Genomic DNA, 17,867 nt, shown 5'->3' with positions numbered 1-17,867 from the left:
GAATCACAGGTTCCTCCCCTCCGCCTTCCATACAAAAAGAGCGTGGAAGGGGACTCACGTTCAGGATTCAGCGCTCAGGCTAATTCAGGAGGCTTCTGCGTCCCTCCGAGCCTTACCCACTCCTGAAGAGGCCTTTGCCTGCATGGCTGCCACAAAACTGCAGGGCATGCAGGAGGGTCAACGCAAAATATGTGAGGACCTTCTGTATAAAATCCTAAGTAAGGGAGTGAGTGGTGAACTAACACCCAATACCCACCTGAGTGAGTTGGCCCCTCCCCCTCCTCCTCCTCCTCCTGCCCCAACTCCACCACCAGAGCCACAGCATGGAAGGAAGCATGGAAGGAAGACCAGAGAGTGATGGCCCTGGGTTCAGTCTGGTCTGACCACAGCCTGGGGACACAGATGTCATCTGCTGCTTTCAGGATCTCTGAGACTTCTGGACCAGACTGCACTCCCTTATATATGGACTCCTCAGGCCACCAATTTTGCTTGAAAATAGTTGATGTCTGCCCTGGGGGCCAAAGGCTTCACCCATTTCAACTGTTTCTCCAGTGTTGCCTCCCTCTTTGTTTAGTTGTGAGCCCTTAATAAATTACATTTTTGTTCAATTATACTCTCCTATGTGTGTTTGCATTCAAAAAGGACAGTTTGTTTGTGAGGAGGCATGTACATTTCAAAATACAATGTGAAATTAACAAGGGACACCAACACCAAACAATCTCCTACAGATTAAATAATACAAGATATCAATGGTGTTGTGGTAACTTGACACACAAAACACACACAAAAATATTCTGGAGTAAAACACTACAAAAACAACAATAAAAACACAGCCTTGAAAAAAAAAAAAACCCAAAAATACAAAACCAGCCTGGAAGAAAACAAAAAAAAAATTACAAACAACCAAAAACTAATTTGGTCAGATGTGACAAATCTAAATATATTGAGGGAATCCCAATAAATAATAAAGAAATAAGTTTGGGAGAAGTCTGTGTGAATATGAGCAGCAAAACTACTTCATTCTTCTCACATTATAAAGAAGAAGAGAGTGCGCTGTATTAAACCATTTTTAACATTGCAGCGTGACGAAAGTGCTGTATCCATTCCGAATGCTAATTTTACCAGAACCGAGCTGTTCCGTCTCGGAATTTTTTCTGAGCATGCGTGGCACTTTGTGCGTCGGAACTGGCCACACACGGTCGGAATTGACGCGATCGGATTTTTTCGCTGGAAAATTTTATAGCCTGCTCTCAAACATTGTGTGTCAGAAAATCTGATGGAAAATGTCCGATGGAGCCCACACACGGTCGGAATTTCCGACAACACGCTCCGATCGGACATTTTCCATCGGAAAATCCAACCGTGTGTACGGGGCATTACACTGGTCTGGTGCCACTGGGACTGGTGTGGCGACAATTAGGGACACTGTTGCTAGCTTACACTGGTCTGCTGACATTGTGACTGGTGTGGTGGGGATAAGGAACACTACTGATAGTATACACTGGTCTGGTGACACTGTGATCATGATCAGAGACATTGTGACCTGCTGCACTATTAGGGCTCATTCAGATGTGAAGTTGGGGCGGTTGTAAAACCTTGTAGTTGAGGAGTGGATTTACCGCCCCTTAACCACTACCCTGTTTAGCTGCAGAAGGGGGGGGTACACATAATACACCTGAGATGCTTTGCTTTGCAGCTGTGGCAGGAATTATACCCCCAGTAACTCTGCCACGCATGACCCATTCAAGTGAATGAGGGTACTTGTGCAGGGTCCAAGGGGTTAAAGCAAGTGGTGAGGAGGAGATACAACGCCTTCTCACCACCTTGTATGATGAACTCTGAAGAGTGATCCAAACATGGATCACTCTTCAGAGAGCATTGCACATGTGAATGAGTTCTTATGGTGACACAATGACTAGGGTGGTAGTAATCATTGACACTGGGTCTGGTGCAGTGGTTATCAGGGACACTGTGGCTGGTGCAGTGATCAGGGACACTGGGACTCTGTGTGGCGGTGATCAGGAACATATGAATGTTGTGGCAGTGATTAAGGACACTGTGAGTGGTGTGGTGGTGAATATGGACACTGGGCTCAATTCACTAAAGGAGATCGCATGTGATATTTGGGTCTTGTATCCAAATATTGCATGCATTACTGAAACTCTCACTTCACTAAAGGTTAATGTGGTATTTACTGCAAAAAAAAGAAACGGTTGGTTGTTAAGTAGTCGGCACTCACGGCGTCCTCAACAACTGTGACTCATGTGCTGTCAGCGGGATTCCTCACTGACAGCAGAATGTAAACAAAAGAAGAGACGACATGAAGAGCCGAATAAGCTTCAATATCAAACTCAATGTTAACTCAAATAGTATGGTCACAATCCCTTGACTGAATGTAGTCTAAATAGACACAAAAAGTCATACAGTCTCTAATAAAAAAAATTGAATAATCATTGTAGACTTGGGTGAATTGTCCATTAATAGGCAGAAGTAGACGCCAGCAATGCGCCAGGAACTAAAGAGGAGAGTTTCACTGGTCCTCCTCCCTCTCCCCCTCCTCTTCCACTTTTCGCAGTTGTTTTTTATTTTATTTTTTTTAGGGAGCAGGTACCTATTTCTGGCAGGTACCCACTCCTGTGGGATCATTCACAGAGCACAGCGCGGCTCATGCATGTGCAGTAGGGAGCTGGCTGAGAAGCTGCAAGGAGTCATGTTGGCTTCCCACAGTAAATATGGTGATGCCAGGGGCCAAAAGACCAGCGAAGAACCAGCCTGGGTGAGGACAGCACTAGATTCCTGGACTAATAAGTGTTTCTTTAATAAAAAATTGATTCTTTTTTTTTTTTTAAATGATTGAGGAACTTTTTTAGGTTTACTTCTGTTTTTGAATAATGAAAGGAAACCAGAATAGTTGGAAGAAGGAATTGTGGGCAGAATTTACCATTACATGCAGAGAATTTTCTTCACACGAATGAAGCTCATGTTTGCACTAGTAAAAATTCATGCACAAGATTTTGAAATTAGAACACAAACTCAATTTATACTCCAATATGTGGATATTTACATTTTACTTATCTTTTCCGAAATACATCAAGATTTGTAAAACCAAATTGTTCTCTTCCCATGACTGCTGAATGCTGTTTTTCTGCTCTAAATTGACTAAATGGACTTGGATTCCAAAGCATTCATTATTTCATTATAATTTCTTTTTTTTCTAGGTCTCTTCTGAGCTTTTCTGTAAGTTTACAGTGATGTCTGTAATAGTTATACCAAGCCTTTACAATTCTGCTGGTAATGTAATCAAAATTGTGTGGTATGACACACTAGAACACAAGAACAAGTTGTTTGCTTTGGTGATTTCTGTGCCAAGGCGTGTTTAACCTTCTCTGACTATTATTCCAGAATGTAACTGCATGGGAAATGAACAGGTGCAACTTGTATACTAATAAACCAAGCATGTTTTTGCGATTTCTCAATGGATTTTTGTTTTATATACACATATTTTTTTATTAATATTATTATATAAAATATCAACAATAGTGCTGCTTCTAAATAGCTGAAATCCTAATACCTAGTTGTGGTACAATTGCCTCCTCTATTCAGTGAAGTAACTGATTAACTGGCAAATACATCACCTTGGCACCCAGCTAATTAGTCAGCAAGTTCTATAGCTTCTTTCCATATTAGAGATGTATAAAAGAAGGTAACCCATACAAACCAATTACATTTCAGCCTAATGGCTTGATATGTTTTAACGTCTCATTGTCCTGTCTCCAGACTATACACATTAGGCATTTAAAGTGGTTGTAAATACTTATCGGCATATAACACGTGACGGCGTGTAACACGCACCCCAAGTTTAGGAAGGAATTTTAAGGAAAAAAACTTACATTTAAATGCACATCAATGAAGCCTTATCAGTGTCCATCTACAGCTTTGTCAATGTCATTTGCAGTCTTGCCCAGTGACATTGCAGCCTTGTCAGTGCCACTGCAGTTTAAATATGGTGCCGCCGAGATACACAGAGCCGGTCCTGTGTATCTCGGCTCCTCTCGGCTCCTCTCGCAGTCCCGCCCTATGATGGACATAACACAGGTCCAATGGCGGGACTGGGTGTGACTGTGAGCTGAGCCGAGCGCCGCCGATATACATACATATAGCAGAGTGTACTCGGCTAGGCTCGACTCCTCTCGGCTCCGCTCACAGTCACTCCCAGTCCCTGTGTTATGTCCATCATAGGGCGGGACTTGGCATGACTGTGAGCAGAGCCGAGCCTAGCCGAGTACACTCAGCTATGTATGTATATCATTGGCGGTGCTCGCTCGACCGCTCACAATCGGCGGGGATCTTCGTATAACACACACCCACAATTTTCCCCTGATTTTAAGGGGAAAAAAGTGTGTATTATACACCGATAAATACGGTAATTACTTTTTTCACTACAATAACAAAAAAAAGTTATACTTACCCGCACAGAGCAGCCCTAAACCTATCCTTCTGGGGTCCTCCACCGACACTCTCTGCTCCATTTCCTCATGCCCCCAAAGGAAGCCGCTTTCCATGTTGCCATACACGTGGGCACTCTCCCAAGCTGGGCTGTGCGCGTCCATATACACACACAGTGTGGCTCGGCTCTGCCTTCATTTCCTCCTTACAGGATTTGACTGACAGTAGCAGGAGCCAGTGGCTCCCACTGCTCTCAGCCAAGCTTGTGAAAAGGGAAAGAGAAGAACTGCAGATGGGCAAACTGCTGGATTGATGTAGGACTCAGGTAACTATTTGGGGGGGGGGTCAGCAACTGGAAGGCTTTCTTACCTTAATGCATAGAATGCTTTAAGTTAAAAAACCTTTTTGACTTTTGAACCACTTTAAAGCCCAACTCTATGAATGGTCATTATGACTAGGAATCCAGGAACAGACATTCTTAGTTACCCTATCCATCACTTTGGACAGCAAGGGTAACTTTTTTTTTTATTCCTGGAATTAGTCCTTCATAGTATTTACTTAGTTTCAACATTGTTGTTATTTCACCCCTTCTGCCTTCCACACCCTAAGCTGACTGGCTATCCTATTTCCATACCCCTTTTCTATATTTTTATTCACTTTACAGGCTCTTTTTCACTTCACTGTATCTAGTGCGCTGCATGTAAATTACTTTCCATGTAACACATTCGTCTATATAACAGACTGTACATGTGTACCAATATAACATACAGTAACAGAAGAGAGAGGCTTGAAGAGGTGGGGGTGGAGACTGCAGGGGGTGTATCAACAAGAGACAGACAAACAGCAGTACACTGATCTTAAATTGTAAAGCGCTGCGTAAACTGTTGGCGCTATATAAATCCTGAATAATAATAATAATAATAATAAAGTGATACTAAGGTAGTCTCATTTTTTTTTTTTTTAGTTAGAAATAACAAACATGTTATACTTATCTGCTCTGTGCAGTAGTTTTGAACAGAGCAGCCCCGATCCTCCTCTTCTCAGGTCCAGCAAGCAGCTTGCTTTAAGGGCACCCAAGCCGAGCCACAACTCCCTGTGTCCATTCAGACAGGGAGCCATGTCTCGCCCTTCCCCCCTTTCATAGAATGCATTAAAAAAATAAAATATAATAAATAAAAAAAATGAAAATTAAATTAGAAAAAATAAAATGAAAATGAAAAAAAATGAAAAAGAACACAAATAAATATAAAAAAAAATGAAAAAAGAAAAAATACAAAAATAAAAATGTGAAAATCTAAAAGAAAAAAAGAAGAAAAAAAGAAAAAAGGAAGAAGAAAAGAAAAAAGAAAAAGGAAAGAAAAAGAAAGAAAAAAAGAAAAAGAATTGTCTGTGCCAGCTGCCATAATATACTATAAGAAGACAGAATAGCTGCAAAGTAAGTATGCAGATAAAGTGCAGAATAAAAGATTAAAATTGTTGATACATTATAACTATAAACAACATCTTTATTATTTATTTGTCTTCCAGAAAACACAGATAGGATAAAGTGGTGTTGAGACCACCTGGCTGAACTGTGCCCAAGGTGTATGTCCAGTATGCCTCACGACAAAAGAGGAGACGGTCACGCTCTCTCCCCCCCCCCCACTGGTCGTGATACTTGTTCAATGACCATGCCCCTTAATTCATGTACTTGGTGCTTCTCAGCAACAAAATGTATACAAGTTAATATAAATTGGGGGCTTCACCTTTCAGGGTCCTCTACAGCGCTACTCTTATGTCACTCCTATGTTTCTGAAATCGTTGTTTAAAAAGGCCAACTGTTTTCCCTACATACATCAATGAGCAGGGACATTTTAAAATATAGACACAAAACTCCGTGTTACAGTTCGTATACCCTTGTATGTGATATTGCCTGCCATTATGTGGGTGGATGAAGTGTTCGCCACATATTATAGAATTGCAAACGTTACAATTATAACATCGGTAACATCCACTTTTTTGTGAGATTCTGACCTTTGGCTTGACATATTTATATCTGTGGTCTGCCTGTACCAGTATGTCACACAAGGACCTATTTAGTTTATGGACTAGTAGTGCTGGATTTTTAATACTGGTGGTCAATGTGCCGTCAGCTCTCAAAATGTTAATGTTGCCTGTAGTTGCCTGCTTAATACGGTCTGATTCCTGATTGAAACCACTTATAAACAAAGGCCTATCGGCTGTTTTGTTAGTTTTAAAGGAATTTAAGGTGGCTCTGGCAAGCACCTTATCAAGTGTCATGGTGGGATACCCTCGCTCAACTAACTTTCTGTACATGGCCTCTAGTTGTGACTTCCTCTCACTCTCATCTGAGCAGATGCGAATTAACCTTTTAAACTGGGAAATGGGTAGGCTGAAATTTCTGGGTTAAATATTATGCCGGGGAATATCTTATTCAAATGCCCCACAAACTCATAAAAAATACAAATCTCGCCATCCCAGATTAAAATAATGTCATCAATGTTACTTAGCCAACCCTTGATGTGTTCAGAAAAAAGAGACATATAATAAATATGATGTTCCTCCATGTATCCAACGAACAGATTAGCAAATGAAGGGGCTGCTGAACTACCCATGGCTGTACCACGGATTTGGGCATACTTTGTTCCTTCTAACAAGAAAAAATTACTCTCCAGGACAAACTGTAGACCTTCGATAAGAAATTAATCTGGGGGATCATCAATTTGGATAAGTAGTATCCCGCCGCCATCAAGCAGGCTTTGTTTGGTATTCTTGTGTAAAAGGATGCAATGTCCATGGTGGCCAATTTCCAATTGGTATCAAATTAAAGAAAACGTCCTAATTTCACTCGTGTCCCTAATGTACGATGGCAATTTTTTTTACCAGGGGATGGCATGGCATGGAAATGGTGGACGGCTGAATTGACGTACTGATCCCCTAGGGCGCATGCACACAACGTGTTGCCGGATTGGAGCAGAGAGACAAGCCCCTTACAGTCACCTAGCAACGCTAATAAACATCCACGCATAAGTATACTAAAGAGAGGAACAGAAATATTGGCAGAGGCTGCAATCGCAGGTTAGTTTTCTGTGGAGAATAGGATTCGTTTTAGACGAACAGTATAGTAGTACACTGATCCCCTCTGGCTAAAGTAGCTATGATAGCTTGATGGCTGTTTTATTTATATGACAAGCAAACAGGAATGTTTGTATGGGTTTTACCACAGGTCTAAGGCGGGAATATGACGTCGTTGGATGTCAGCGGGCGGGTCGGGGGTCATTTCCTCTTTGCACTGATTGGAGAATGGTTCTTTAAATAGTGTGCTGTCTGTATCACAATTTGTCACATGCCTGATTCAGTATTCAGTACAATGATCTTCCCAGTGAAGAACTGTGCAAGGGGGCATCAAAGGTTACTTGTGTGGCATGAACTGGAGGAAGTGGAGAAGGAAGATGCAGCTACAATCGTGGTTGTGAGAGCAGGATGAGCAAGCTGGGTGGTGGATCTTCATACGATTACTCATACATACTATATGGTGCCCAGTTTGCAAACATTCTTGCTTTGTTTCAAGTGCTCAAGTTCAAGAGTACAGATGCTGAAGATGACCATAATTTTGTTAGAAGTTAAGATTCAAGTATGCCCAGATGGCGCAGATTCTATGACCAGACCAAACAGTAGGCTGTAGCTGTTTCTGTGCAACTCTAATGACAGAGGAGGATGGCCTGATGGGGCTGCTAACTGATAGCTGATGCAGTGGAAACCTGTTTTTTGGCATCCTGCTCCATCTCTCCAGATGTTGCTGCTGTGCAACTTCCTCCTTATCCTCCCCCTGCTGTTCCATGCTTTCAACCTGTATTGGGTCAAGCATCTAATACTCTACCACTACCTCCTCCTAAGCAAACTCACTGTTATTATTATTATTATTAATAATAATGCTGTGTGGTAGCATTTAATTTCTGCACGTCTTTAGTCCCCTCCTTCAGACATTGCATGTAAAGGGTTCACTACAGACACTGACCCAATCTGCTCTTCCTTTCCTATTGGTCCTCCTCCTTCTCAGAGGAGAGTAAGGTTTGGGCATCAGTTCATGGTATGTCTTTACCCTCTCTCTTTGGTTGTTTTGAATCCTCTGTCAACAGTCCTGACACAGAATGCTGAAGCATTTCTGTATAGTGCTCATTGCTGACTGCTTCAGAGTGTCTGGGGAAATTGGCACAGAAAGAAAGAGGTAGCGAGAGCCTGTTCATTGCTCACTACAAAGTGACTGTTCTGTGCCTGGGAGGAAAAGGTGGAGCAGGTGGTTTGAGGTGACCTCTGCTGGGTCATTCACTCTACTACATCTTCAGTATACTATGGTTATAAGGGATGGTCAACACCACATGTAAGAAATTGCCTCTTAAAAGCGTTGAAGCCCTATTACATCCTGTGCTGTAGCTTCTTAAGGAGGCAATTTAACCCTGTCACCTACCGTGGCAGCTGGTGTTTTTTTTTTTTTTTTTTTTTTCAGAGAGTTGCAAACAACCACCCCACCCGCTGTCGGTCGGGTCACCTGAACCCCCCCCCCCCCAAGGGGTCTCGAGCCAGCTGCGGGTTCTATCGCGTCTTCTCCTCCTCTGCATCATGACAGCTTCCACTCTGCATCTCCACCCTCCTGCTCCTAGGCATCCAATAGGATCGTCTGTCCTTTCAGCCAGTTGGGTGACGGGTCAGTGTGACAATAGCGAATATTCATTTGCTATCGTCACACAATTGGGTGGGCTTGCAGCGCAGTGCTCTGCGCCCCGAGCCCACCATTTTTTGAAGCCTATTAGAGCCTCTGGCTCTAATCACGTGCTTCAAACCCCCCCATTGGAATCCATATGTCCGGCACCCTGCATGTAGATTAGAGGGGGCAGATGCATGCATAGGGGGCATCGCCCCTGGGCGCCCCTAATGGACAGGCTGCCACTGGTCACCTACATGCCTACTGGTGCTTCCCCTTATTTTTGATGTGCCTGAAAGACACACTGACCTTACATTTTGAATGTGTTAGAAAAATAGGATGTGTACTTCATTTTCTTAACAAGGCTAACAATAGCTTGTTGTATTGTGTTTGTACATTGGTATATTTCTTTCATTCAGCCCACAGGCAGGCAAATTCCTCCATCCACATAAATGGCATGGATGGACAAATACCCCCTTGCTGGGCTATTGTATTTTGTATTGAGAAGTCGACTCAAGCTGATAAGGCCACCAACTGTTAGAATTTACAACAGTGTGTGGCTAGTTTTTCTGTATACTTCTTTTCATTTCTTTTTTAACAATGGTAATGCTAACTTGTAAATTAGACATCAAAGAAATAACATTATAGCTGGATGAACTCTGTAATCACAAATATATACACACATTGTGTACTTAAATTTCTTTCAACAGTAACACTAGCTTGTAAGTCAGGCAAAAAAGAAATGTCAAACGCCTTTGTGACTTGATGAACTGTGTGATTATAATTGTAGGCACATTAAATTGTATACAACGTACTTTAATTTTTTAACAACAATAACACAAAGTTGTAACAACAGGCAAAAGCTAAGTCCAACTGCCTGCTTGTTCTAGTATTGAAAAAAAAAAGTTTAAAAGGATAAGCCCCAGGGCACTCAACAATGAATAGTTGCAGTAGTTTACCACTCTACTGTACTGTTCTGATCTTGCATCATTGGTGCTGAATGCTTGGTCTAATATCCTGAAAATGAAGTCAAAGCACAAAACAATGATGAACAGTAAAAAGGTAATTTAAGGCTACCCTATGCAGACAAGCAACAATGATGATGAACAGTAAAAATAATTCACTTTTATGCTGTGCAGCCAAGCAGCCCTTTGCTCGATAGGACCCACAACAAAAAGTAGTAACAGTGGTTTATAAAAATGTACAGTACAGGCCACTGTATATCTGGCTCTGTTTGCACTAAGTTCAAATATTTAATATCCTACTCATGCTAAAGCGCATGCCCCACACAACAGTAGAAAGCAGTTACCCCTCCCCCCCGCAAAAAAAGTCCTGTCTAACTACCTCTTCATCACACCATTGACCAAACTAGCCTGACCACTAGGTTACAAAAGTCTGGTGGCTGTAAAGGGTTTCACATTTAAAGACCCAGGGTGGAGCCATATACCAGGCGATCACCACAAATATGGTGTCTGGAGTCCATGTGGGGAGATATGTTTCTCTCCACATAGGACTGTGTCTATACTTATCCCTGGCTACTGACTGGGTGCTGCAGAGTCCCAGGCATTATTATTGGATAGCATATCAATGTTTTCTGGGTTTGTCACAGTTGTATGGGGCAAGCATTCTCAAACCGAGCACACAATATTTGTTGAGAATTTCACTTTTGCCGGAACACAAATAGCAACACTAATCATTTTTTCCAGAAATCTTAAAAAATTATCTATGTCCTTTTAACACGTGAGAAACTATGCCTTTCAGACAGCAGACGTCTGCTTCCAGTTATTGCTGGACTGATTCCAGGTATATAACACCTAAATATATTTTGATAGTCTTAGACAAAGATGCTTCATTGTGTTAACATTGACAAGCATTTGTTACTGAGAAATGTAACGTCCATTTTAAGCCTTTCATTTTTTCTTTTCAGACAGATAAACAGGCAATTTTCAAGGCATATTGATGTGTTAAATGTCTTCAAAGAAATATAATTTACCCAATTTTTAATGATAAATGCAGAAACTGGAATTGTCCTGAACCTGCTGGGGAGAGTGGAAAGAACAGAGAAAGACTTACATCATTTCCGATTTAATAGTTAAAGGTGCTGTCTAGAGTCGGGCGAACAGTTCAAGCCGAGCAAAAGTTTGGCCAGAACATCACCTGTTCATCCGTTCAATAAACACCTGAATTTGCAGGGGTGCTTGATGGGATGTTCACCCTAATTGAATAAAGCAATGCACCTAAATGCTGGTCAGGTGAAAGGCTTTGCCCAACCAGGGCACAGAGCACAGTTAGAGCCACGATGGGACAATGTCATGATGACATTGTCCTTGTGGACAGCCTTCCCAGAAGAGTTGAAGCTGTTATAGCTGCAAAGGGTGGGCCAACTCAATATTGAACCTTACGGACTAAGACTGGGATGCCATTAAAGTTCATATGTGTGTAAAGGCAGGTGTCCCAATACTTTTGGTAATATAGTGTATTTCCAGCTATTCAGTATTCTACCTTTTAGAGTAATGATGACTTGTGGTTCTGTATTTCAATAAACAAGGAATGCCTTTCATAAGACTCTAAACAGGATGTCCCATGACATAAAAGGAAGTAAAAAAATACACAAATCACTTGAAATAACAATGGATGCATTAGGTTTCTGGTTTACTTACAGCTAAAATTAAAACAAAAGTCTTTCTTCTTGCAGTGCATATTGTAGGTATAACATATTCCATTAACACTTTCCTTTTAAATGCTCTTTAATAATGTATATACAACTTTTGTGAAAATAAGTAAAAATATATTCAAATTCATAGCAGGAACAAAAATATATCTGCAAGTTTTTGAATAAACTGCAATTTTAGTTGATATAAGTTATGATTGTTTTGCAATATTCTGTTTCTTTTAGAATAGCTGGTACTGTACAACAAAGTAGTCTGGTGCATGTGATAAAGGTGCATGTGATATGTGATGTCCTTTTTTCTGACTGGACATTCATTAGCTAACTTTTTATGTTCTTTTTACCTTTTAGCTATCTATGCTTTTGTAAGTGTCTGTTGTAAAAATTGTGTATACCTACTGCATTTTTACATTTGCTAAAACATTTACTTTGCTTCAATAATTAACTCTGTTATGGACATGTGTTATAAAATCTGCATATAACTACTGCACCCCTAAATCTGTTAAAACATTTAACTTATTGCAATAATTATGTATAACTTGTATTACAATCAGAATATCCTTTATATATGTGAGAGTGGATGATAAAAGTAAATTTAATGGAACATTTAAAAATTTGTAACTGTAAAAAAAGTGTTATCAAAGTAACATTTTTACATTTGTTTAACTAATTTGTTCTCAGTAATCATTATTAAAAATTTGGGTTTTAACATTTTGGGTAAGAAAGATAATTTTTCAAACATAACTTGAAAATATTGTAATAAAAAGGAGGCAGTTTTCTTCGGAAGAAACCTGTAGTGAGAAAATATAGAGGATGCCTTTGCTGACCACTCCTTGTGAAAATACTAGTTCCCTGGATGTATGGAGTAACAGGTGAAAAAAGAATTTTAGAGTTGGATCCTCTTTTATGAGTCGCCTAACTGTCATAGATGTTTGGAGACCTGGCTGTATCACATGCATTATAATACTACGCTTTACATGACTTCTCTATAATTTGAAAGCCATGACTATCTGTTAAGCATTTCTGTGTGATATTGGTGAAGGAGGCACTTGTGATGTGGGATGCACATAAGGAAGATGAGATTGAAGCACTGATCACTTTTTTACGGACTTTTATGAGACTTCTTTTTTATGCTGTTTTGTATTCATGCACTATTATTTTTTTGTAAAGTGCAGCATATTTGTTATATATAATGGTTGAGGCCCCCAGAAGGTGCCAGACTATTCCCTTCTGGGCATTATAATTTAACCACAGCCACTTTTAAGCCACACCCACTTATTGCCACACCACAGGTCGTTGTCCCCCTAAAGTGTCCCTCATTCCCAACTTTAAACTTTGGGAGATATGTATGCATGTAATTTATTTATCAACTTCTTTAGTAAATGAGCCCATTGGTCTCAGTTTTCAGTTGAGGCTCTGGCATTTGGCAGTTGAACGACATGTTGGTGTTTAAAGGAGAATTACAGCCAAAGCTCATTTGGCTGCACTTCTCATGTGGATCACAGGAGTGCAATTCATTTTGCACTCCTGTGACCCATTTTCAGCTGACAGCAGGCTGAAGCCCGCTGACGGCTGACGCCACAGAGCCAGTCCAGGCTCGGGCAAGATCATGACACTGGGGTCGGGATCCGCCCCACATGCCTGGACCACCACCCAGCTCAGACTGTCCTGCCCCTCCACAGCCCAGCGGTCCAGTAAGCAAGGACTGACAGTCACCAGCTCTCTGCTCGGGGAGCTGTGAGAACTGAGCAATCTGCAGTGTTAGATCACTTGGTTCTCACTGTTAAAGTGGGCAGGGGACAGATGCAGCATCGGACCGATGCTGCATCCACCTAGGTAAGTATAAATCTGCAAAAACCCCAAACCCCATACTTCAATTTTAATTTCAGGAAGAATTTCCCTTAACCACTTGCCGACCGCCGCACGACTATATACGTCGACAGAGCGGCACGGGCAGGCAAAAGGACGTATATGTACGTCCTTGCCTGCCCGCGGGTGGGGGGTCCGATCGGACCCCCCCCCGGTGCCTGCGGCGGTCGGCAAATCTCCCCCGGCGATCGGAGGTGAGGGGGAGGCCATCCATTCGTGGCCCCCCCCTCGCGATCGCTCTCAGCCAATGGGATCATTTCCCTGCCTCTGTATTGTACACAGAGGCAGAGGAAATGATGTCATCTCTCCTCGGCTCGGTATTTTCCGTTCCGGGCCGAGGAGAGAAGACTGTAATGTAAGTGCACCAACACTACACACACAGTAGAACATGCCAGGCACACTAAACACCCCGATCCCCCCCCCGATCGCCCCCCGATCCCCCCCCAATCACCCCCCCCCCCCCGTCACAAACTGACACCAGCAGTTTTTTTTTTTTTTTTTTTTTTTTTCTGATTACTGTATTGGTGTCAGTTTGTGACAGTTACAGTGTCAGGGCAGTGAGTGTTAGGCCCCCTGTAGGTCTAGGGTACCCCCCTAACCCCCCCTAATAAAGTTTTAACCCCTTGATCACCCCCTGTCACCAGTGTCGCTAAGCGATCATTTTTCTGATCGCTGTATTAGTGTCGCTGGTGATGCTAGTTAGGGACGTAAATATTTAGGTTCGCCGTCAGAGTTTTATAGCGACAGGGACCCCCATATACTATCTAATAAATGTTTTAACCCCTTGATTGCCCCCTAGTTAACCCTTTCACCACTGATCACTGTATAACCGTTACGGGTGACGCTGGTTAGTTTGTTTATTTTTTATAGTGTCAGGGAACCCGCCGTTTATTACCGAATAAAGATTTAGCCCCCTGATCGCCCGGCGGTGATATGCGTCGCCCCAGGCAGGGTCAGATTAGCGCCAGTACCGCTAACACCCACGCACGCAGCATACGCCTCCCTTAGTGGTATAGTATCTGATCGCATCAATATCTGATCCGATCAGATCTATACTGGCGTCCCCAGCAGTTTAGGGTTCCCAAAAACACAGTGTTAGCGGGATCAGCCCAGATACCTGCTAGCACCTGCGTTTTGCCCCTCCGCCCAGCTCGGCCCAGCCCACCCAAGTGCAGTATCGATCGATCACTGTCACTTACAAAACACTAAACGCATAACTGCAGCGTTCGCTGAGTCAGGCCTGATCCCTGCGATCGCTAACAGTTTTTTTGGTAGCATTTTGGTGAAATGGCAAGCACCAGCCCCAGGCAGCGTCAGGTTAGTGCCAGTACCGCTAACACCCACGCACCGTACACCTCCTTTAGTGGTATAGTATCTGAACGCATCAATATCTGATCCGATCAGATCTATACTAGCGTCCCCAGCAGTTTAGGGTTCCCACAAACGCAGTGTTAGCGGGATCAGCCCAGATACCTGCTAGCAACTGCGTTTTACCCCTCCGCCCGGCCCAGCCCAGCCCACCCAAGTGCAGTATCGATCGATCACTGTCACTTACAAAACACTAAACGCATAACTGCAGCGTTCGCAGAGTCAGGCCTGATCCCTGCGATCGCTAACAGTTTTTTTTGTATATGAACCAAAGAACTGCGCTTTAGGATAAGTATATGGGTTCAGAGACTATGGTTGCTGCCTCCCTTATACAAAGTTCCTATACAGGTTCCTTGCCAGAATATTATAAGTAAAATTGTTTGGGTATATTGGCGCTACCTAAAAATGGTTATACTATGGGATAGCCTAAAGTATAGCACTCCCTACTAATGTTCATAGATCTTAGGTGTGCAATATGTATGAACCCCCTATTATAGTATGGGTGGTCCTACGATCAGTATGAATCCACTACTCATATATTATGGAAATTTATGATAATTACCAAGTGTCGCACAGCTTACTGTGTCATACAGCCTTTGGGAAGGAAGCCAGAGGCTGCATACCATACTATGCATTTATTAATAACCATATATCTCTATGATGGTATATAGATATCGTGTTGTCCTAATTTAATTGTATGAACAACATTATATTGTATTGCATAGAACAAACCAGAATATAGCAGGTCCAACAATTAAAACTACAACATATATTGCAAACGTCCCATATATTGCTGTTAATATAATTTATTCAGGTTCCCACAGGTGACTTGTGTGCTCCAACAATTTGTCTGGTGACTCTTGTGCTCCCCCTTTGGTTGCTTACTCACCAACTCCCAGAACCCCACCAGGGGTATGGTGCTTTTGATATAATTTGCTGGGTCACTCCACTTGTTCCGTCTGTCAGATAGTCAGCTACCAAAATCCACACTGGGGTAATCCACCTGAAATGGGGGATGGGTCGCCTTGCTGCTGTGTTTTGTGTTGGATGTCTCCTATGCTTTCCAATCCTTGGAGGTATTGCTTCCCCTCTAAGTTTTATGTGTTGATCTTGTCTTGGCCTCTTGCTATTCTGACTTTTGAAGCAAAAGTCAGAATAGCAAGAGGCCAAGACAAGATCAACACATAAAACTTAGAGGGGAAGCAATACCTCCAAGGATTGGAAAGCATAGGAGACATCCAACACAAAACACAGCAGCAAGGCGACCCATCCCCCATTTCAGGTGGATTACCCCAGTGTGGATTTTGGTAGCTGACTATCTGACAGACGGAACAAGTGGAGTGACCCAGCAAATTATATCAAAAGCACCATACCCCTGGTGGGGTTCTGGGAGTTGGTGAGTAAGCAACCAAAGGGGGAGCACAAGAGTCACCAGACAAATTGTTGGAGCACACAAGTCACCTGTGGGAACCTGAATAAATTATATTAACAGCAATATATGGGACGTTTGCAATATATGTTGTAGTTTTAATTGTTGGACCTGCTATATTCTGGTTTGTTCTATGCAATACAATATAATGTTGTTCATACAATTAAATTAGGACAACACGATATCTATATACCATCATAGAGATATATGGTTATTAATAAATGCATAGTATGGTATGCAGCCTCTGGCTTCCTTCCCAAAGGCTGTATGACACAGTAAGCTGTGCGACACTTGGTAATTATCATAAATTTCCATAATATATGAGTAGTGGATTCATACTGATCGTAGGACCACCCATACTATAATAGGGGGTTCATACATATTGCACACCTAAGATCTATGAACATTAGTAGGGAGTGCTATACTTTAGGCTATCCCATAGTATAACCATTTTTAGGTAGCGCCAATATACCCAAACAGTTTTTTTTGTAGCGTTTTGGTGAACTGGCAAGCACCAGCCCCAGGCAGCGTCAGGTTAGTGCCAGTAGCGCTAACACCCACGCACGCACTGTACACCTCCCTTAGTGGTATAGTATCTGAACTGATCAATATCTGATCCGATCAGATCTATACTGGCGTCCCAGCAGTTTAGGGTTCCCAAAAACGCAGTGTTAGCGGGATCAGCCCAGATACCTGCTAGCACCTGCGTTTTGCCCCTCCGCCCGGCCCAGCCCAGCCCACCCAAGTGCAGTATCGATCGATCACTGTCACTTACAAAACACTAAATGCATAACTGCAGCGTTCGCAGAGTCAGGCCTGATCCCTGCGATCGTTAACAGTTTTTTTGGTAGCGTTTTGGTGAACTGGCAAGCGCCAGCGGCCTAGTACACCCCGGTCGTAGTCAAACCAGCACTGCAGTAACACTTGGTGACGTGGCGAGTCCCATAAGTGCAGTTCAAGCTGGTGAGGTGGCAAGCACAAGTAGTGTCCGGCTGCCACCAAAAAGACAAACACAGGCCCGTCGTGCCCATAATGCCCTTCCTGCTGCATTCGCCAATCCTAATTGGGAACCTACCGCTTCTGCAGCGCCCGTACTTCCCCCATTCACATCCCCAACCAAATGCAGTCGGCTGCATGAGAGGCATTTTTATGTCCTCCCGAGTACCCCTACCCAGCGAACCCCCCCAAAAAAGATGTTGTGTCTGCAGCAAGCGCGGATATAGGCATGACACCCGCTATTATTGTCCCTCCTGTCCTGACAATCCTGGTCTTTGCATTGGTGAATGTTTTGAACGCTACCATTCACTAGCTGAGTATTAGCGTAGGGTACAGCATTGCACAGACTAGGACACACTTTCACAGGGTCTCCCAAGATGCCATCGCAT

The sequence above is a fragment of the Aquarana catesbeiana genome, linkage group LG05, assembly GCF_042186555.1.
Source record: "Aquarana catesbeiana isolate 2022-GZ linkage group LG05, ASM4218655v1, whole genome shotgun sequence".
NCBI lineage: Eukaryota > Metazoa > Chordata > Amphibia > Anura > Ranidae > Aquarana > Aquarana catesbeiana.
Note: the sequence above shows the minus strand (reverse complement) of the source record.